This window comes from Silene latifolia, chromosome 9 (assembly GCF_048544455.1).
Source record: "Silene latifolia isolate original U9 population chromosome 9, ASM4854445v1, whole genome shotgun sequence".
In the NCBI taxonomy this organism is placed as follows: domain Eukaryota; kingdom Viridiplantae; phylum Streptophyta; class Magnoliopsida; order Caryophyllales; family Caryophyllaceae; genus Silene; species Silene latifolia.
Genome location: NC_133534.1, coordinates 110607340 through 110626232, shown reverse-complemented (window position 1 = coordinate 110626232; position 18893 = coordinate 110607340). Strand labels below are relative to the sequence as shown.

At 41.5% G+C, this 18893-nt stretch overlaps 1 non-coding gene across 1 annotated transcript; it reads left to right on the top strand.

The window, feature by feature from the left end:
- The first annotated feature begins 893 nt into the window (after positions 1 to 893).
- LOC141603891 (small nucleolar RNA R71) lies at positions 894 to 1000 on the top strand. The gene has a single exon (XR_012525729.1). It is a non-coding gene; the product is annotated as a small nucleolar RNA R71 (small nucleolar RNA).
- Positions 1001 to 18893: the final 17893 nt, after the last annotated feature.

Here is an 18893-nt window from a genome sequence, read left to right as displayed (position 1 = left end):
GTATGTCAGTCGATCGACTGACATACCTGCTGATCGTCTTTTTCTTGCTATTGTTCGTTACTGCCTTCTTCTTACTCGGTTCCGCCTCATCTTTTTCAGTGACATCCTCAACCATAGCGGGCCCATCGAGGGTAGACCCACTCCTCAAAGTGATAGCATTTAGGGTCTCTTTTTGATCCGGCTGCGACGGTAAATGCCCCGGAGCTCGAGTTGCACTCTTGCTAGCCAATTGAGCGATTTGGCTCTCCAACATTTTCATCCCGACCTCTCTAGCTTGAGACTCTTTCAGCAACAAATTTTTCAACTCGGCAAAATCGGAGCCATGGGACTGCTGCTGCTGCTGAGGGACATACAGAGGCTTTTGGTATGGCTGCTGCTGCTTATGAGGGGGCACATAACTTTGTTGTTGCTGCTATGGGGGTGGAGTCGGGTTTTGGACATTTTGGCTACTCCACCTCAAGTTTGGATGAACATTCGGCTCAAAATAAGTATTTGTCTGCCTATAATGTTGAAAAGCAGCACAAGACTCATAGGGATTAGGACAAAAATCTGAAACATGTCCCTCAGCTCCACATCTTTTGCAGACGAAAGGACCGTCTGACACAGCATTCACTTGATAGATCTCTCCTTTTGAAGTTCCTCACAACTCGTACTTATCAAATCTCGCCGTAAGAGCCTCTAATGCAGCTACAGAAGGGGATTCAGTAGCTCTCCTTTGATTTCCCCTGGAATTTCCATACTCAGCTTTATGGGTGGCCAAATCATCAATAATTTTCCACCCCTTAGTTTCTCCAACATTCTCCTGGAATCTACCATTAGCTGCCGCATCCAGGATAGCCCTCTTATCGTCATAAATCCCATTATAAAATTGATTGCATAGGCTCCACTTCTCGAACCCATGGTGCGGAATAATTCGCACCAGCTTCTTGAAACGAACCCATGCCTCATGAAAATTCTCATCAGGACCCTGTTTAAAGCTCGTGATCTGAGCTCTAATGGCATTGGTCTTCGAGGCAGAGAAATATTTCTTGTAGAATGCTAGGGCTAGCGACTTCCAATCAGTGATCCCGTTAGCAGCTCGATCTAGGTCTCGGTACCACTCCCTTGCAGCATCACGAAGTGAGAATATGAACATAGTCTCCTTCACCTGGTCCTGGGTCACACCGGTTGGTGGGGGTATGGAACAGCAGTAGTCAATGAATGTCTCCATATGTTTGGCTGCATCTTCATTTGCAGCTCCCCCGAATTGGTTTCTCTCAACCAAGTTGATGTAAGACGGTTTTGGGTCGAATTTTTTGTCCGTCCCTGGTAATGCGAATCCCTTATAGAGATTCTCAGCTGTCGGCTCAGAGTGACTGGCTATACTTGCTTCTTCAGCCATGTCTGGAGATGTGACAGTCTCTGCTGAAGAAGTAGAGATAGGTGACGAAGGTGGATCCTCCTCAAACAGCTCGTTCTCGTAGTAACTAGACAGAGTACTCAGCTCTTCCTCTGTCGGCAATACTCTAGATGATCGTCTCAACTCACGCAAGGTCTTCTCAATCTCAGGATTGAACGGTAGTAATTCACCACCTTGTGACCTGCGCATAAGAAGAAACTACAAGTAGAATATGAGAATAGTTTAAGGAACAGATGTCCCTTAAACTGAGAAAAGACTAAAATAAAAACAACCAAAAATTTAAACAATTGCCTCCCCGGCAACGGCGCCAAAATTTGATGCCTGTCGTTGTATGCACCAAAAATAATATTTATAGTCCAAACAACTACTATAGCTAGTGGCGATCGGTCGAACCACGGAGGCGATGCAATTAATAGTTGTTTTATTTAAGTCTAAAGTAACAAATGTGAGGGGGATTTGATTTGAGTTGATCTATAACTAAAGGCAATAAATGAAAAGTAAACTAAGCTAGTAGATGAAATGAAATATTAAAAGGGTGCTAAGATGGTCGGTTCACTATAGTTTCGGCGGCAGCATCCTAGGTAAGTCTGAAACAATCGCGTGAGACGGGAAAATAAGAAGTCCTCTCGGTCCTTTCTTAACAAGTAGCATCTTTCGATCTCGCTACCGGTCCCTAATATCACTAATGCTAACTTTCGTCCTGAAAAGTGATTTAAAAGGCTAAATTAACTTATCTCTCGATCTTATTAATTTAGTCGTCTTAATTAGGCAGTCTATTTTCCTTCCCTATCTTTCGATCTTATCGGGTCGGTCAATTCCTAAGCATTCAACTAGTCGCGTGCACTCGATTCGTCAGATATAGCAATTAAATTAATTAAAACGAAGGTAATCTCACGGGAGCCGGTCGATCAACCAGGTAGGCCGGTCGGTCGACCATGACGCGATTTCAGGCCTACTAATTCTAATGCCGCCTACACTACAGATTCCCTACATCCTAGCACAGAGTATTTAGCTACTCATGATAGAAATAATGACAGCAATAAAATCAATAATTAAAGCATTCGAATTCATACTTAAATTAATTAATTGAACAATTAACATAAAACAATAATTGGCTTTGGGAATTCTAACCTAACAATTCTATACTATGAACGAAAGCAATAAAACTGAATATTAGAACAGAAGAATACCGTATAGAGGAATTGTAGAGGAAAGATCAAAACCGAATGCAAAAAGAAACTTTTATTGACGGAAAAATATCCTAAGCTAATGTATGAACCCTAATAAATTTTATGATGAATGACTTGATGAAAGCTTGATGATTATTCTGAAAACTAAGGTTATGTTATATAGAAATATTACGCAACTCTTATTCCTAAACCTAATTACAATGGGCTTTGGAAATCTCGTTCTATTAATTCACGTCAGAATTAACGGCTTGGTCGATCGACCACTGTGACCGGTCGATCGACTGGGATACGCTGAACAGTAGCTACTGGAAGTCATGCTCTGGTCGGTCGACCAGAGGCATCGGTCGGTTGACAACTGTAGCTGGTACTTTGCTTCAAAAACTTCGTGAATTAGTCTTTCGGGCCTCGATATGCGCACCAAGTTCGTTTCTTGAGTAAATACTTCACGTCAAATGCAATGCAAGGTACTCGGGGACGGATTTAGCTTGATTTCCGCTGGATTCTTCACATTTCTGCAATAATGTACAAAAACACGAAAGTAGACGGAAATAGGGAGAATAGTAGCATAAACTACATAAATGAGCTCTGAAATGCGTGTAAAATGGGGTGTAAAACATCATATTTAGGACACGCATCACCGAGTTATGCCCAATTCCATGACAGCTTGAGCAGGAGATAGGTCTCCATTCATGCTCTACCCTAACTGTCACCAAGTTACCAGACTCATCTAAAAATTTGACCCTCTCAGTCAGTTCCTGATCCATAGGCAGTTCAACCATTACCCTGGCATAACTGAGTCTAACTTTATCCTGAGTTTCAACATCCATTTTAACATAATTTCCAACAAGCCCAGCAATTTTTGGAAGACAATTGCCCCAAAACTTTAAAGGAATTCCATATAACTTGATCCAAACAAGGACAACTGCGACCTTATCCTTAACTAAGTCCATATCCGGCTCCCATGGTTTAACAATAACAGGCTTATTATCAAACATATAATAACCAGACCTAAGTAAGGCATCTTTACCGGATTTCTTAGTCAATCTTACAATGAAAACACCATTATCAAGGAAAGAAACCCTATCAATACCAAACTGACCCCAGACATTATAAACATAATCCTCAACAATATCCCAAGGTCGGTTTGCACCCAAAATATAACATAGAACAAAGTGAATCCAGAATTCTACCTCGGGTTTAACATCCTCTGCTGTAAACTGAAGTAAGTCCAGTATTTCCTCCTCTTCAAGTATCGGCTCCATAATTGGGATATCCTTTCCACCATGCCTAACATACCAGCTATCTGGCTGAACTGTCTCTCCTTCAGTCAAATTCAGGACAAGAATACCCTGAATATCATTTATAGCTTTTGTTCTACCAGTATCTGATGATGAAGGATGAGGAAAGTTACCACCTTTAGGAACACCATGTGTAGTAGGTTGAATTATCGAAGCTTTAGCTGAATTTAAGGAAGATTTTATGGTTGAATTTAATGGAGTAAAACGATTTTGTGAATGTTTGAGCGCCGTCATGTTGTTGCAGGTAGAAGATTTTCCTAGGTCATGAATTTTAGAGCTTTTCTCTCTCTAGCTTTCTCTCTCGTGTTTTTGTTTTGAGATAGGATGCTAAAGAGGGACGATTTCCTTATCTTTAGTATCTATGTCAAACGCTGCTTTGTGCTTCGATTTGACCGAGGTATAAAGTGGATTTTGAACGGGTTCCAAGCATCCCAAAAATGCTTGGTTGCGACTCCGAACATCTCTAATCGTTTCGAGACCCTTACCGAGACGAAACCGACCGATCTAAAACGATCCGGTCGAAAGCATTTTTACGCTGCCGAGCGTGGCCTTCAAAAAGACCGCTGCACGTCCGCAGATCGAACCGGACCTGCAGGTGGGCCATGTCCACACTCATGCTTTCCATTGCCTTCAACAATAAATTTTCCAAGATAGAGGGAGCTATTGATAACCTAACCTCTCGGCTTTCCAACATGGAAAATCAGTTTGTTGAAATCGGTAAGAAGCTTGGGGCCCAACCTCTCACGATGAAAAGTGTCCTGACAAATCCTCAACCTGACAGTCCTAAAGCAACAAGTGAGCAATCTATTCCTAGTTCTTCTCATCCAAGAATCAAAATCAACAAAGGCAACCTCATGGAGCCTTCGTCAAAGAAACCTAACAACTCTCCCAGGTCATTTACAATTCTAGGCATACCTTATGCCCAAGCCTTAAACAAATTATCCTCTCAAGGTCTTCTTCAACCAATAGGGCATAGCCCAGACCTAGAAAAGAGATCTAAATTTTGGGATGGCAACTCGTATTGTCAATACCATAGGGGTAGGGGGCATGATACCGAAGATTGCTTTAAACTCAAGCATGTCATACAAGATGGGATTGAGGATGGTAGGATTTCTGTCTCGCTCCTAACTAGTTCGGATACAGAAATTAAGCGACCTTATAGGGAGTTCAACATCGCGGATGATAAAAAAGATGAACGATCCACCAATGATTTGGTGAAAAGAAGGAAAAAAGATTCACAAATACCCGACCAGTCGAAGGAGGCAACATTGGTTGAGGACGTTATTGACTGTCTGCACCCAGTTTACACCTCTCATTTGAAAGGTGGCATCTAAACCGTCGAAAACTTATCAGCAGAGAATGTTCGTATCAATGAAGTCATCCAAGGAGGTTCAACGTCCACATCTACACCCAACAATCAAGCAATCTACATTACCGACGTAAATGTTATAGAACCTTCACCAGAAAGAGGAACTCAGCATCCAAGGTCATTCTCCAATTTAGGCATGGCCAAAGGTGTGATCCAACCGATCGGTCCAACCCCAGACCCTAAGTATGAGAGGAGAGGTCGCTTCTGGGATGGTTCTCAATATTGCTTATTCCATAGGGGTAATGGACAAGACACTGAAGCATGTTCCAAACTCAAATATACCATCCACTATATGCTCAATCGCGGCAAGATATCGTTATCGACCCTCAGTCCTTTAAGAGAAAAGAATGACCCTCATGGGTGTCTTACTCGTCAAAAACAGGAAGGTCTCTTGGGCCTTTACCCTTCTAGTACCCCCAAACAATGAGGACAGGGTGCTCAAATCGTTCAACAATCAAGATCGGACAGTCAAGCTATCAAATGCTGAACGGAATACTGCTGAAATCTATATAGAATCAAGACATCAATGAGGATGGTCAGCTAGCACCCTCACATAGCCCATCATACACCCTAAGTCCTTCTCGAGACCGTTACATGGAGATAGTTAGGAATTTTGAGAATCCTCTCAAGCTCGTCAAGTATACCCATCCATTAAAGCCAAGACATGGAAACTTGATCCCGCATCAATTAACCTACCTTTTTGTGCTCAGGCTACATCAAGCCAAGAGACTCCATTTCCGAGCCATATTACAAGTCATAATCCCATCGAGCCTTAACTCCACAAAATCAAGCTCCAGAGATTTGCTCATCAAAGCCTCTTATTTCCGAGCCCCATATTCCAAATATCCAATCCAGTTTCACCTTGAACCAGACACGAAGTCTTCAGATACTTTGCTACCTAGGACGGGACGAACCCATATCCATCATTATGGTCCACTTTCGAGTGTGCTCACACGATAAGGAAATTTTTTACAAACTTAAATATATACCTCTTTGGTCTACGATCAGAGGCAGTTATCTCAAATCAATTCTTCGAGTCACCAGAGGAACATACTCTCCTGGCCCATGCACTTTAAGGCCCTGACAACATAGCTTAGGCACACACCTGAACTACAAACATGGTTTGATTTCACTTCACGTGAATACGTAGGTAGTCCTCAAGGACACAACCATCCCTACTTTTAACTTTCAACCTCAATTATCAACCACCTCAACCATCAACCCTCAACCTTACCATCAGCTTTCCCTCTCAATTTCAACCTTCCAACCACAATTTCCATTTCTACCTCTTTACTGGGGGCTCTTTTTATGTCGCCCGGTCTCCTTTCCAGAGTCACTTTTTTATCCTGGGGGCTTCTCTTCCGAGGCGCCACCCGTCCTTTATCTCTCCCTTTATTCTTCGAGTCTCATTTGAGTCAAGCTAGTGCTTGGTCTGGATAATGACAAAGGTCTTTGATCGATTCTCCAAGTTATCGTGCCTCAAGAGGGGTCTCTTTTACAGTAGACGGTGGCGAAAGACATCTAAGTGGATAGCTAATCCATGGCTCATGCCTTGCCTTTATATGTCCCCATTATTCTCGCAGATCTTTTACCTTTAGAACTGATATGTGTTGTCGTCCATACCCGGCTAGGGGTTGCGCATACTTAAGCAAAGTCTGTCAAATTCATCCCAATATCGCGTCAGTCAAACCTAAGTCTACATTTCGCGTCCGTATAAGGTCTGCGTCCACATCAGTCATGCGTCTAAATCCCATTGAATATACATAACACATTACAAGCAACAAATTTTATAAAGGAAAGAGCATTCAAAACTTGTATGTTTCCTTTCTCATTTGAGGACCATGTGCTAATTATTTCCTAATGTGTTTATGTTCTATTTGCCTATTATATTGCATTATTGTGTGGCTATTAACCATGCAGGTAAGTATCAGAAGCAGTGCTTGCTCCAACTGGGGGCTTCGCTCAAGCCTTCGTTCTCCCCAGCGACAGTCAAGATATTCCCCAGCAGTATTCGTAGTATTGCTCAAGGTTTCTTCCATGACGATCAAGATGTTCCTAATCGTCAATGTGTTCCCCAGCAAGAATTCCTTATCGCTAAATACAGTTCATGGCTCCCCTTTATTTTCCTCAGCGATGATAAGGACGTGTCGTTGTCGATCCTTTGTTTTCTCCTCAGCGGTGCCAAGGACGCGCAGTTGTTGACCCAACATATGATTCTTCCCCATGGAGTTCGAGAGAAACAATTCCCGAAGAGTTCTGTACTTTTAGATAACCCTTTTAGGATAAACCTTCAGATCTTTCAGAAACTTGCCTTAACCTTCAGATGACCCTTCAGATAACCTTCAGATGACCCCTTCATCAATTTCCAGAAGTTCTTTTCTGTTAAGTCCCCTTTCAGTCGTTCATAGAGTTATCGTTCAGTCTTCCCTTAAGAGAGAGATAGCCTTCAGAGTTAGGCTTCAGAAGTGTTAAGAAGTTTCTTCAGAATCCCTGTAACCCCTAATGCCTTCAGACATCAAGTTATCTTCAGATCAAAGAGTTTTGTCGAAGCGCCTTCAGTCCCGTTTCACCCAGGGGTGTCTCAGGTATGATTTCTTCTTATGGCTGGCGAGCTTCCTTACGTAGTCTAATGGACTTTAAACGACCCTCCCCGGAAGTCGACAGGCTCTAAAGTATTCTCGACGACAGGTCCTTGGTTCAAACCCCTTGAGCCGCCTCGCGTCGCCATAGTCTTCAGGTTGCAATCTTCGATTGACCTGAGGGCTATACTTTGACTTTCGCCTTGTCCAAGCCTCAGTAAAAGTGGGGGCTCTATAGATACCTCGTTTCTGCACCTCCCGCTAAACACCCAGTGATGATTGGGCCGCATGTTTAGCATATGTCGCAATTTTATGACGTTTCGTTAATCGGTTAATAAAAGGTAAGTCATTACGGTCGTTTTGGCAGTAATTAGAGTACATTTGGAGTCCGGGTCAAAAACTGTCTTCATTTCCTAAAACCGTCAAAATCCGAGTCAAAAAGCAAAGTGCTTGTCTACCTAAGGTTAGGGTGTCATAAAATGTTATGAGTATATCTCATTTTGAGTTCCATATCACTTCTTTGGGCTAAACTTAAAAGTTTACATTACAAAATGTGCATTTCATTTAGCTAAAATGACAACCCAACCTTTAGGCCCATTTTACGAGGTGATAACGACTTTTTTGGGTCTGGCCTATTTCCCAGAAAGTTCTAGATCTTTCTTTTAGCTTTCCAACGCCACCAAAAGCACCTTAATCCGAGTCTTGTAGAGAAAGTTATGCCTAAAATACGTCAGGCTGTCAAACGCGTTTTCTCGCGCACAAGAATACTACCCGAGAAAGGACACAGTAAGTGCTGCGCCTCTTCTAAGGGACGCAGCACCTGCTGCGTCTTTTCTCAAGGCTTTCTTTTTGTTCAAGTTTTCGTGTTTCAACCTAAGTCGGTTGTTTCCGGATCTTTCCTTCCGTATCCTATTCTTACCATAATTCCTCCGTGTGATTAGTAAAAATAGAGGCCTTTGTCTCACATATTTTTCACGCGAGTGTCCGCCCTTCTCTTCTCCCTTTGCATTCTAGACCTTGCTCTAAGCTTCCGACACCTACGTGCTTGATCAATCGACCACGTAAGCTCAGATCATTCTGAGTACCAGTCACGTTTGCATGACGGACCAATTTGACCACTACACCATAATCTAATCAATCTTTTAATTCCTTCTTTAAGGGCACTTTCATATTTGCATAGATCGAGTCGAGTTACCACTAAAAACCGATTTAGTTAAATCTCGTGACGCTAACATGTAATTCTGAGGGTGTAAAAATCTATTTTATTTATTGTACTTTTATTTTGTATCATTAATGTAAGATTTATATCAAGAGCACGTTCAAAACCGTGTTAAAAAACCATCCTTCAAAACTGTATTTACAAAACAGCGGCGATCTGACATCGGGAAGAAACGCAGCAGCAGCTGCGCCTCTTCCTGAGGTTGCCGCTGCTCCTGGTCTTCTTCTTCTTCCTCGATCTTCTGCAATTTTCTATTTTTCTTATTTCTTTCTTATTTCTTTGTTTTCTTCGTCATGTCACTACATAAATCATGTTTTAATAATTCCTTTCTTATTTTAACACGTAATTCGACTTAAATCCCTTATAATCAATATTTGCGGGTTTTCGTCATCTTATTCAAACCCGGATTTTAGAGGTTCGATTTTCTCATATCGAGTCTTTAGAGTTCGTCTTTTGTATATAATTTTCTATGTTTGATTTCAATTTCGTTTTCAAGTTCAAGTTTGTTCTTTTTATATTTCCGATATCGTATCAATATTAATCATGTTAAATCACCGTAAATTATCACCTTTAATTCGTTTTATGACGGTTCCAGATGCATGTAATCTGCTAAATCAATTCTACTTGAGTTTAATATCGATAATCAATCTTAAATTCACCAACGAACATTAACAACCTGCGGTTCTGATTTCACAGCTAGAGCCCAGATCTAGAACATACACAGGGATTACTGCGCCTCTTCCATAGGACGCAGAAGATGTTGCGCCAGTTCTGGGTTGGCTTCTGTCCCTGAACTCTCCCTCGCCTCGACGTAGCTCCTAATTACGTATTAAATTGAATATTAATCGTATTACCGCTCCTAATCTGACATGTTCTTCATACTTTTATTTCTAATTTTAATTTCTTTTCTTTTCTTCTTCAAAATCCCGTTTTAAGCGTGCTTTTGACGTAGATCAAATAATCATTGTAATTCATTGTAATTTTAATTATTGTAATTTATTATAGTTTATTTATCATTTGTTTATTTATGTATGATTCTATTGTATGGCATTCACATGTAGTTTAATCTAACATCTATCTCGACCCATATTGTTTGTTAAATTACGTGTTAACCGACATAGTCTAATCTCACACCCTCGGATTAAAACATTGGATGTTGCATTGCATGCATCTAATCGACGGCATATCGAATATGAACGATTTCCCTAATCATTAGTAGAGGCCGCTATCGAGGCGGGCGGGATTAGGTGTTCGATTAAAAAGCTTCCTAATACGTACCCTCACCCCTTACTCCATATCTCCGTGAACATACGTGTTCATTGGCATCCACGAGAGTCATTCTAGACATAGAATGCTAAGGGTAACGAGTTCTTAGTGTTCATGTCATTACTTTATGTCTTGACATGGCACGAGGTATTCAAACAGTTCCAATTTCCCATAAAAATTTGTGGCAACTCCACAAATGCACGCTTATTTCAAGCGCTTTCGCGCGCGCTGTAGGTGGCCCATTTCCACATAAGCCATTTCAGGTACCTGATTTGCTCAAAGTAGCTTATTTGACCAAAATTTCAGGTTCCTTATTTTTTTATAAGCGTTTGACAAGTAGCTTATTTAACCAAATAAGCTACCTGAAATGAAATGCTACCTAGAGTAGCATCTGAGATTTCAAGTACCTGATTTGATTTGATTTTCCTTTTTTACCCCTTAAATCTATACCATTAAATAATTATCATATCCTTTTACGTCATTTCATCAAAATCAGTTACCATTTCAGGTAGTTTGACAAACATTTTTTTATATAATCAGCTACCTTATCAGTTCCTAATTTTCAGTTACCTTTTCAGGTTTCGATTAGCTTTTCAGCTTTCAGCTACCTTTTCAGGTTTTAGCTACCTTTTCAGTTAGTTTTACCAAACATAGCCTAAATATAAATAGATGGTATAACATTATCATGTACAAATAATTTTATATTATTACATGAGAAATGTTGTACTTGAAAATCTACTTAAATGATTTGTATGACAAATAAAAACGAACAATTATAACAATGTTAAGCATTTAATGTCTAACACAAATGATTCTCTCCAATCACGATAATATTGATTATAAGGTTATTTTCAGTTGTTTGGCCTTAATCAAAATAAATCCTATACTACTACTAACAAATAGCTAGCGGTAAGTAAGGTATCATATCCACAGAGAGGCGGTAATAATCAGTTTGCTAATGTCCAAGTTCGTTTTAAAGTAACAATTTTTGGGGGTTTTGATTGTTTGATTTCTAGCAACTAATAACAATGTAATTAAATAAGACGAGTTCAATAATATTAAAAGGTCTAGGGATTAGGTTCACTAGGTAGTTATTCGAGGGTGAGATTTAACTTATTGATAGAGCAATTTATATTGTTTAAGGTCATAAGATCGGTCGATTCTAATATGTCCTTTAGATCTAATGTAACATGCAATCGTTATCATTAAATTAGTTCCATTCAGTTATCGTAGCCTTTACTAGTCTTAACCCGATCGGTGAAAATCCTAGTTTATGCAATACTAATTAATTAACCCTGCATAAGCTAATCAACTATATTCAAACCAACAAACTGAACTACAACAAAGAGCAATTTAACTATCAATTCATCAATATAATCCCCCTTCTAACAACCTAGATCCCCATTCACCCTAGATAAGAGACTTAGCTACTCATATTAAAGGGAAGAACAAAAATAGTAATAATAAGAAACATGATGAACAATAAAAAAAGATGAATAAAGATTGAAGAATAATTATTGAAGAAAGATTAGAACAATACCGTAATAATAATGAAGAACAAGCTTAGATCCAAAGGTAAGAACAACAAACTAAACTAAAGTATTTGAGATTTTTCTAGGGTAAATCTACTATAGCTACGGAAAATAAAGCTTCCAATAAACTAGGATACGATTTAGGTATTTATAATTAAACATAACCGACTTAAGGAAAATTGCGGAAAATCTGGAAACTTGGTTCCTCGATCGAGCCTCTACGCACTCGATCGAGTATATGACTTCCTCGATCGAGCCTCCTTATGTTTGATCGAGTATCTCTCCTGTTTCAGCTCCTTTCTTCGTGTTGTCTTCTTAACTTCTCGGTTCTCGTGCCATATTTCGTGTATTTCTTCATGCCTACTCCGCGATGCCCATTTCATTTCTTTGCTCCTCAAATGCATCATTCCTGCATTAAACATCAAATAACGGAAGTATCAACATTCTTACATAAAAGGCATGTAAATATTATAAACTAACACAGAAACCGTATCAAAAGCAACTAAGGGGAGGTAAATATGTGTATAATTATGACTCATCAAACTCCCCCAAACCATCTCTTTGCTTGTCCTCAAGCAAAGCATCACACATTACATAAAGGCAATCATACAAATGGCGAATAAATAAGTCAGAGCTAATGTTGTTGCACATACAAATCCCAAGCTATCCATATTTGTAACAAAGTAATGACCAAAGTTTACCAATAAAACAAATTCAAAGGTACGGGAAATAGAAAACGTAGCTCAAGTCTCAAGTCACCATACTGTAGACAAATGCCAAATACCTTTCGATCTTGCAAGACAAATTAGTCGGATTCTTGCGGATTCTGTAATACTCCGTATTTATAAGTCTTGAGGTACTCTATCGAGTAGGCCTTACTCTGTCGAGTAAGGGTAAGTGGCGTTTTAGAAAAGTTTCTGACCTATTGGGTACTCGATCGAGTAACTAGGGTACTCGATCGAGTAAGGGGGTACTCGATCGAGTACCTAGGGTACTCGATCGAGTGTCCGGTTTTACGGGGAGTTTTCTCGGGTTTTGTTAATTGTGCGATTAAGGTATATAAGCTTTGTCGTCATTATTCTAAATCACTTTTGCAAAACCTAAATTACTGTTTAAGAGAGAAAGCAAGCAAGTTCTTCATCCTAATCGCATAATTAGCAATCCCCGGAGTTTGGAAGGTCAGTTCTTAGCGTTGGTTATACCGTTGAGTTCCTTGCGTCAAGGGTAAGATCTGTGTACCCTTTTTATTGTCTTTCCTTTGATTTGGTTAAACCCTAATTTAGAGATTTGGGGGTTTTTGTATAGTATATGATTCGGTAGCATTTATATGTCGTATGATAGGAGGAGGTTTCATAGAGGAAGCTTTTTGATTCAGCAGTAGAGACCGTCTGATTGTGTGCTTACCAGGTAGGATTTCCTACTCAGTATTAGTCTCATAATGGGATATTGGTTGATGTGTTGTGTTTGGTTGTTTGATATAGTAGTTGTATTGTGATTGTGATTGTGATCGTTGTCTATGGTTCGTGAGGCGTGGCCTCGGCTGAGTGGGGTCACTTGCGGGAGTGACTTCACGCCCTAGTTTCGCCTTCTGTGGAACCCGCCACAGAAGGGATATGCACATTAATGGACAGGGTTATCGCTCACTATGTGGAGCGGGGATTTGGTGGGTACGGCTGCGGTCCCCCACTGGCAGGGCTGGTCCAGTGGACAGTCAGTGATTGAGATGATTGGTTTGGCGTGATTATGTGTGTGACAGTTAAGCTGTCTGTTTATCTTATTGTTAGTGTATATTGAATTGTGTGATTAGTACTGACCCCGGTGTTGTTTTGTAAACCTGCGGTGATCCATTCGGGGATGGTGAGCAGATATTGAGCAGGTATTGAGATGAGTACTGGGATAGCTGGGATTGCCACGACATGATGATAGGAGTCTTCCGCTGTAGCTTATTAGTTATTTACATTTCAGTTAGAACAATCAGTTTGAGGACATGTATTATACATTTGGTTTGGTTTTGAGAATTGTAACTCTTCGCTAAGTATTTATATTTAAACGTTGTTTCTTCATTGTTTATTTGATTATCATTGCCTCGGGTAACCGAGATGGTAATGTCTTCATACCTGAGTGGTCCTGGTAAGGCACTTGGAGTGTGGGGGTGTTACAAATGGTATCAGAGCGACGTTCTTGAAACCTGTAACCAATGAACCTAATGAACATAGGGAGTCAATTAAAATGAACCCGGGGTAAAAGTTGTAGGAGCTAATGCAAAGGCTTGGGAGACGTCCTAAAGTCGCGAACTTGCCCTACAATTTTGAACCGGTCACATGGGGGGTGTATGTCAAGGTCGCATGTGTTGCTTGGTTAGCTTGTGTAAGAATGTGATGAAGTGTGTTAATTGTTGGATGATTGAAGTAGAAGGTTGAGATGTGAAAGAAAGATTAATAATATATGTAGACTCATTGTTGGAGTGATAACATGTTGGATGTTTATAAGGTGGCATTTAATAGCATGATAGAATGATCTCGTGGATCGTACGAAAGGATGCGTAGCATTATATGCTTAGTTATGATATAATATGTGGTTTATAAAGTTTTTAGTATGTTAGCATATGATATAGCATGCGGGTAGCGTTTATGAGTTAGCATGACTCGATCGAGTGGGACTGACTCGATCGGGTGGGTTTTTGACGATTTTGAGTCCAGAATCGTGTTTTTGGGTACTCGATCGAGTAACTAGGGGTACTCGATCGAGTAGGGGGTCACTCGATCGAGTAGCCTAGCTACTCGGTCGAGTATGTTAGAGATCAGAAGGTCTGTTTGGGGTCTGATGTTTGGGTACTCGATCGAGTATGTTGGGCACTCGATCGAGTAGCCCGTTACTCGATCGAGTGTGTGTGGGAACTCGATCGAGTAGGTTCTGGGCAGCGTGTTTTCGTGTTTTGAGGTTTAGTACGTGTGTTTATGTCTACCCTTTCTTATATATAGTTTCAAGATGCCGCCCAAGAAGACTGCTTTGTATGCGAGAGCTGAGCTTATGAACATAGATGACATCGTTAAGATGTTGGAGCATCAGGATGCTCTCACTGAGGCTTTAAAGACTGTGGGGAAAGATAAGGATAAGGATAAGGAGAAGGAGGTTGATCATTCTAAAATCAGCCTCAATATAGCGAGGTTTAACCCGAAAGAGTATAAGGGAGTTGGGGAGCCTAACCTTCTCGATAGTTGGCTTAGAGAGATGGAGAACATACTAGATTTGGTTCACTGTCCTGATGAGATGAGAGTGGAACAGGCTGCGTTCTATCTGAGGGAGGCAGCTGGCAAGTGGTGGGATACAGTGAAAGTAAGTGCTAAGGAGATATATACAAACCAAGGTTTACCTGTTATACCTTGGGAGGAGTTTCGTAGGGCTGTGAGAAAGGAGTTTGTACCGGAGCATGTGAGGAGTAAGTTGAGAGAAGAGTTTGACAGTTTTAAGATGACCGCTGAGATGTCTCTGTGGCCGAGTACTACAGCGGTTCAATGATAAGTCTAGGTATCTTTGAGGACATGGGTTTGAGTGAGGAGAATTTGGCACTGAGGTTTGAGAGAGGGTTGACCCCTAAGATTATGGATAAGTTACCCGTGGGTGTCCTTCCTGATGTTAAGGAAGCTTATGAGAGGGCTGGGAGAGCTGAGAGGTTGGTGGAGATGGGTCAGGAGAGGTCAGGTGGTGAGAAGAGGAAGTCTGAGAGCGAGAGTGGTGGCCAATCTAATCACAAGAAAGGTAACCACAATCAGTCTAAGGGGTTTTCTTTGGGGTCAGGGTTCAGTGCTGGGGCTTCTTTTGGGCGTGGCCGTGGAAGTGTTAGTGGTAGTTGGGGTGTGACCTGCTATAGCTGTGGTGGTGTAGGCCACAAGAGACATGAGTGCACAAGTGCACCGGGATCTTTCCAGAGACCTACGCAGAGCTACGCGAGCAACAAATGGCACCGCCGGATCATGGCCGAACCGGGAAGTCGAGTTACCAGTGGAGGCAACCGCAACGGCGGTAATTCTTATCAGAAACCACCGACGAACAACAACAACAATCAAGGGTCGGGTGCTAAGCCGACCAGCTCAAATCCGATCTTGTCCGGGAGGTGGACGGAAGACCGGTGGAAAGTTATTCATGATGGAGAAGAAAGCAGCTGAAGAGGATGCTCACGTTATCACCGGTACTTTTCTTGTTAATGGCGTTCATACCTTTGTTTTGTTTGATTCGGGGGCTTCTCAGTCGTTTGTATCTTCGAGTCATGTTAAGCGGTTGGGTTTGAGGGTATATGAGTCTGTTAGTGAGCAAGTTTTTATACCTTCGGGTGAGTCTGTATCATGTGGGAGGTTGTTTAGAGATGTATCTATGATAGTTGGGCAAGTTGATCTACCTGTAGACTTGCTAGAGTTTCCTTTTGACGGTTTTGAGATGATAGTCGGGATGGATTGGTTAGGAAAGTATAAAGCTAAGATAGACTGTCATCAAAAGAAAGTGTCTTTAAGGGGTCCTAAGGGTGTTAGTGTGTCTTACCGTGGGTTTCTAGTCAAACCCAGAGTTAAGTTGATTGCAGCTGTTACTTTGAAGTCTTATCTGAGGAAGGGATGTCCTTTGATCTTGTGCCATGTGAGAGATGACCGGATAGAGAGTCCGGAAGTGGATGACATACCAGTGGTGGGAGAGTTTGCCGATGTTTTTCCAGAGGAGATTCCGGGGTTGCCGCCGGGAAGAGAGATAGATTTCACAGCAGAGTTGAAACCAGGGACGGGGCTAATCTCTAAGGCACCGTACCGCATGGGTCCTAAGGAGATGGAGGAGCTTAGAAAGCAGTTGGATGATCTGATAGAGAAGGGATACATTAGACCTAGTGTATTGCCGTGGGGAGCACCAGTTCTTTTTGTAAAGAAGAAAGATGGGAGTCTGAGGTTGTGCATAGACTACAGAGAGCTGAACCGAGTGACCGTGAAGAACAAGTATCCTTTGCCAAGGATAGATGGCCTGTTTGATCAGTTGAGTGGCGCATCAGTCTTTTCTAAGATTGATTTGAGGTCGGGGTACCATTAGGTGAAGATTCGAGAGGTGGACATACCAAAGACGGCTTTCACGTCAAGGTATGGTCATTATGAGTATGTGGTGATGCCGTTTGGGTTATCTAATGCACCGGCAGTATTTATGGATTTGATGAATAGGATCTTTTGGCAGTTTTTGGATAAGTTCGTAGTGGTGTTTATCGACGATATCTTAATCTACTCCAAGACTAGGGAGGAGCATGAGGAGCATCTACGGATCGTGTTGCAAACTTTGAGGGACCATGAGTTGTATGCTAAGCTATACAAGTGTGAATTCTGGTTAGAGAAAGTTGCTTTTCTGGGGCATGTGATCTCTAAAGATGGGGTAGCTGTGGATCCGGCGAAGATTGAGGCAGTGACAAAGTGGGAAGCACCGAAGAATGTTGCTGAGGTTAGGAGTTTCTTGGGTTTAGCTGGATACTACATGCGGTTCGTGAAAGATTTTTCCAAGATAGCTAGACCTATGACAGCGTTGATGAGGAAAGAGAACAGGTTTCGTTGGGATTAGGGTTGTGAGACGGCGTTCCAAACATTAAAGGAGCGTTTGACCACAGCTCCTGTCTTAGCATTGCCTGAAGGGACCGAGAACTTTGAGGTTTATACAGATGCCTCAAAGAATGGGTTGGGATGTGTGTTGATGCAGAACGGTAAAGTGATTGCCTATGCTTCTAGGCAATTGAAGCCTTATGAGGAGAACTACCCTACTCATGATCTGGAGTTGGGTGCGGTGGTGTTTGCTCTCAAGATTTGGAGACATTACCTTTATGGAGTAATCTTTAAGGTATTTTCTGATCACAAGAGTCTCAAGTACATCTTCACTCAGAAGGAGTTGAACATGAGACAGAGGAGGTGGATGGAGCTGATTGGCGATTATGACATGGAAATCATCTACCATGAAGGGAAGGCCAATGTTGTAGTTGATGCTTTGAGTAGGAAGAGTGTACATTCTTCGTGTGCACTCTATCTTTGATGAGGCTGAGAGATGAGGTAGCAAGGTTTGGGATACATATGATGCAGAAAGGAGACGCCATGGGTGATATGACAGTACATCTTGAGTTTTATGATGACATTCGAGGTAAACAGGCGTTGGATCCTAAGATAGGGGAGTGGAGAGCTGGAGTAGAGAAAGGGACAGTGTCCCGATTCTCTATTCATACTGATGGTAGTTTGAGGTTCGATGGTAGGTGGTGTGTTCCTAATGATGAGGAGTTGAAAAAGACTATCATGACAGAGGCGCATTGTACACCATACTTAGTACATCCGGGTGGTGACAAACTGTACAAGGATTTGAAGAAAACGTTTTGGTGGCCTGGGATGAAGAAAGAGACAACTGAGTTTGTGTCCCGTTGTTTGACATGCCAGAGAGTTAAAGGGGAACAGCGACGACCACAAGGGAAGATTCAGTCTTTAGAGGTACCTGAGTGGAAGTGGGAATCCATTTCCATGGATTTCATTATGGGTTTGCCAAAGAGTCAACAAGGTAACAACATGATTTGGGTAATAGTGGATAGACTGACCAACTCAGCTCACTTTGTTCCAATGAAAGATACATGGACTAAGGCACAATTGGCTATGGCCTATCGAAAGAACGTGCTTAAGTTACATGGAGTCCCTAAGGACATAGTGTCTGACAGAGATGCGAGGTTTATATCGAGGTTTTGGAAGGAGTTGCAGGAATCGTTGGGAACAACTTTGAAGATGAGTACAGCATTTCATCCTGCGACAGACGGACAGATTGAGAGAACAATCAAGACTCTTGAGGATATGTTGCGAGCTTGTGTGATGAACTTTGGTGGTAGCTGGGAATAGAGGTTGGACTTGATAGAATTTTCTTATAATAACAGCTATCACACTAGTATTGGTATGGCACCGTTTGAGGCTTTATACGGGAGGAGATGTAGGAGTCCAATCTGTTGGGACGATAGTGCTGAGGCAGTGGTTTTAAGACCAGAGATGGTTCATGAAATGG